Consider the following 4,854-nt stretch of genomic DNA (forward strand, 5'->3'; position numbering starts at 1 on the left):
TACAAGTCATATTTTATCCGATTAATCCGTTTGTCTCCGGAGGTAAAATGATTGTATTATATAACTTTTATTTTGGTTTATTTTACATGTTTAGGAGTTGATTTTTTTTTACTCCAGTAAGAAGCGGTTATGAATTGTTTTACCATTATATATATAGACTAGCGTCCTCGTGCCCGTCTGTCCGCTCTTTCTACTGCGCTAACGCATGTAACTCATAAACAGTATGTTTTTCAACATCAATGTTGTTTACTTTTTCTTGATATATCTTGGAGAAAATTATTAGAATTAAAAGAATGATCAAGCTTGATCAAAAAGAGAAGGATTAAACTTGATAAAAAATGTAAGATAGGTAATTCATGCACTTCTTTAACACGGAGTTACTTAATATATACTTAGTTTTGTGATGCATACTCATCTATCTATGGAGGACGAATATGCATGAAACATGAGTGACAGTTATGAGGGTTGGTTTGATGAAGATATTAAATCTTTTCCATCGCTAACACATTTTATAGAAAAACAGTAAACATATGCTCTATATTATTTATCAAGCCATTTAAGTTTGTCACAAAATATAAAATTAGGTAAATAGAAGGAAAACCAATAGAAGAAATAAGAAAAAAAAAACTTTGATAACACATTTATGTCTTTCAAAGGACGAAGACATTTCAAAAAGAGTGAAAGAATATTTACACATTAGTCATATCACTTCTCATACTTTGTGATATTTTTGATTGAAAAAGTCAATGTGACATAGCAAGTGGAATGTTAATTAAACTGGGGCATATAATTGATGTTGTTGTTTGAGAAATATTGGAGAAATAGAAGGCAAGAGCGCCCTTTCCTTTTTTTCTCACGCTTTGTTGTCGATAATGTAGCACCATTTTTTGATAACTTCAAATTCTTCTTTTTCGTTCCACTCGATCTTCTTCTGCTCTCTTCTTCAATTCCTTCACTCGTCTCAATCTCTCATCCCTTCCACTTGATATAGGAGATATTGAACATATAAATTCCTCATATGGGATAGAAATAGGATATTCAAGATAAAAAAGCATAGTATATATACTTGCTCTTAAGATGATTCCAAAATTTGAATGTGACTTTGTAAGTATCATTTACAAAGCATATTGACTTTTAAATATTATTTGATATATTCAAGATAAAAAAAGCATAGCATATATATATATATATATATATATATATATATATATATATATATATATATATATATTTTTTTTGGTCAAGAAAGCATAGCATATATACTTGCTATTAAAATGATTCCAAAATTTTAATGTGAACTTGTAAGTATCATTTTACAAAGCATATTGACTTTTAAATATTATTTTCAAGAATAATACAAACATCTTGCATCATGTTATTGTGTTGACCACTTGAAACCGTGTAAGGAACATACTTAGATTTAACAGAAGATTAATGAGAGAATTTTAACCACAGAAGATTAATGAGAAATTTTAACTAAGAACGTAGCTAACATAGAACTTTCAATGATAAGAAAACTTCAATTTAACTATAAGAAAAACTTTGTTTTTGTAGCTTTATAAAATCTTTAGGACATTCTTTTTGCCAAAATAGTCTTTTAAAACACAAATACAATACACCCAAAGTAAAGTTGGACACAAAGGATAAAAACAATTTCTCTGAAATAACGGTTCACATAATTGTAAAAATGAAAGTAAAATAGGCCAAAATGCAAATTTAATTTGAGTACAAACTGTAAGTAAAAAATTAAGAAATACTTTTAACCTACCTCAAGTCTAATGAGGACGTAGGGCTACCAAGTAAGTACTATATGAGCACCCAAAAAAAAAAAATACAGAAGAGTCATTCATCTCTATTTCAAATTAAAGTACTTTAAACATAGAAACACTTAAAACACACATACACAGACACAGACACACACTTATTGTCTTCATTTACTAACCAAATCATATTTTTTGTTACATTTAACCATATATTAGAAAGGTATAAAAAATGCACCAACATTAATAATGACAGTAGTAAACAAAAGAGAATTAAAAAATGATCACGTATATTAACAAATGATCCAAAAAACTTCTTCCAAAAAAACAAATAACCCAAAAAGAGACAAAAATTAAAAAACAAAAATGCAGCTCGGGCAGTTTGCCTTTGTATCTTTTTTACACAATCTATTGGTTTAGTTAATTCATCGTTTGATTTTATCGAATAGTATCAGGCGGTGTTAGTGCATATTTGATCAATGCATAAAATTTCCTTTTGGGATCTAACCAATCAATCATACACTAACTTAATGATGAAGAGTATAAGTGATACTTCTCAAATCTTCTAGTTATGAATTGATATTGAAAGTTTTGAGTTGAAAACATATTCTATTATCTGTACCTTTGTCTATCGTGTTGCTTATGCAATTATATGTATGTGCGGGTTTAATATATCTTACTGATATTTGTATCAAATCAAATACCAATTAAATAAATATATTCCTCTTATAAGAATAAGAAAACAAAATTGAATTGGAATGAAAAACAAACCTTATACTCTTGTTGTAGTTGATATCCAATGAAAGGACTCACCCTGCAAACACTCTGCGAAAGGGAATTGAAGGAAAATTAAATTAACAAATTATGAAGCAAGATAATGAAAAGGAGGAAAGTTTATGTTGCTACTATGTTTTTGTTGACGGATTTTTACTAAAAAAATAATCAATGAATAGCAAGAGAAGGAATGAGAGAAGACAGATATTGGAGGAAAAACTCAAACCTAAAAAAAAAGTGTAGAGGAAACTGTCATTTCGGAAGTTAAAAGAAGTTATTTAAATTTAAAAAACAAAAACCATCAAAGGTATTATTGAAAAGTAAAGTATTGCCTTTATTAATAGGTATAGATTAAGAATTAAATTTTGATGGACTAATTAATGTTCATTTCACCTTATTTTGGATAGCTGTATCAATCGTGTCATTGTTTTACTTTATTTTAACAATGAGGTGATTCAAACAGAATCAACAGATGAATAATATCACACGTTTGTCATAAAATTTGGGATAATTTTTAACTGTTTGATCCAGTTTGAATCAACTGTGAACATGTTATATACCAGTAAATCGTAAATTTTTCCAGAGTACAATATTGATAAGGAAAGATAATATCATTCATTGATATATCCTTGCATGTACAACCGCAGCCTGAAGAATACAGTCATGTATTACGGAAATAGATCTCTCTGTTTGTCATTCTCTAGATTTACTCAATTATTATAGTGGACATAATTGAAATAAAAAAAAATCTTATATATAGGTTTAAATCTCTTAAAAATTATAGTAGCAAAATAGAGAATACAATCAATCTTCTGGTAATAAATTCTTGTATTACGGACACGTGTTTAGACTTAGTTAGGAGTAGTTGATTTGGAGCAGGGCAGTTTGTGTGCAACTTGTCCCTCTCCTTGTGTCAACGCTTTAATTTTTGTAATAAATTCTTCTCCAAGTTGCATTTTCTATTCGTCTTTAGTTTATGTGTCATTTGTCAAGAAAACCATCTTCAAACTAATGCATAATGCCTGAAAGCGATGAAAACTACGTTAATAGCCATACATAATTGCAGTTTGATGAGATGGAAGTGTTGCAATAATTGCATCTCAATGCTATACTAGTTGCTTTGTTTCATAAACATTTTTTAAGCTGTAACTTTTGCAATGATTCAAGGGTAGAGAAAATATATATGGATGCAGCTAACAATATTAACGGCTGGCATATCCACTATTAAATGTAAGAAAGGCGTGTATTATATAGAAAAGAATGTTGTAGCTTGCTGATAATTGACATGATAGACACACTACCAAAAAAAAAATTTGACATGATAGATGGTATAATGCCTTAAAAAAAAAGGTGGTATGCTATTGAATAGAATATATTGGTCATTAGGAATGAAAACAAGGGAGGAGAATAAATATAATTGTTGACAGAAAGAGGTAGTAGAAAATAATCATCATATTACAAACATGGATAATTTTCTTTATTTTTTTTCGAACATGACAAGGAAAAAATTGATAGGACCAATTCTTAAAAGGGTTTGTCTAATATGTGTAATGTTGCACATGTTAAAATAACTAATAGTAGTAACTTTTTTTTGAAAAACAACAATTATTTATTCAAAAGTTTTATATTTAATATTAAATGTACAAGTTCCAATACAAAATTTCTATTTTAAACTTCTTAACATGTGCAAATTTACACATGATAGAAAAATCAAAGGGAAAAGGAACATAAAAAATTTAGCCTCCAATCATCATTAGTTTTTGTAATATCACTAATAAGATTCCCTCTTCAAGTTGGAACCCTGTTCCAATTTTGAGAGTTTGAAAGGTATGAGAAGGGATGACTTCAGAGTTGGAAAATATAGGAGGGAATGTGGAAATCTTGTACATTTTTTTGGAAGAGTGTTTTTTTAGATATATTGATTAATTATTATGATTTACATATTTTTAATTTTAAGAATATCATAGATTAAATTTAGAGAATTCATAAAAACCCTCCAAAACACTTTAAAAAACTCCCATTCAATGCAATTTTGAGTTCCCTCCAAACGAAAACAATTTTGTACTATGAATAAAAATGAACCTTCCAAGTGCTCTATTTCTTCCATTTACTTGTTCCTTGTTTTCCAAAACTATTAGAGGATTTTTTTGGATGAGTCCCTCATCAAGTTGGAACCCACACCAAATAGGAAATAATGGGTTTGGCCCTAATTTCCAAAACAGCGTTGCTATTTATCGCAGGGCTTTTTTCACGATGTTGTCCTGAGCTGCCGTGCAACCAATAACATCACATGCTGGCCGGAAAAAACGGGATGGTGGGA

General features: G+C 29.0%; 1 long non-coding RNA gene across 1 annotated transcript; it reads right to left on the reverse strand.

Moving 5' to 3' along the window:
• Positions 1-663: 663 nt before the first annotated feature.
• On the reverse strand, positions 664-2,824 carry LOC120580253 (uncharacterized). The gene is made up of 3 exons (XR_005645955.1): positions 2,761-2,824; positions 2,532-2,585; positions 664-981 (listed from the first exon to the last, which is right to left on the reverse strand). It is a non-coding gene; the product is annotated as an uncharacterized lncRNA (long non-coding RNA).
• Positions 2,825-4,854: the final 2,030 nt, after the last annotated feature.

Source organism: Medicago truncatula, chromosome 4 (genome assembly GCF_003473485.1).
Source record: "Medicago truncatula cultivar Jemalong A17 chromosome 4, MtrunA17r5.0-ANR, whole genome shotgun sequence".
Lineage (NCBI taxonomy): Eukaryota > Viridiplantae > Streptophyta > Magnoliopsida > Fabales > Fabaceae > Medicago > Medicago truncatula.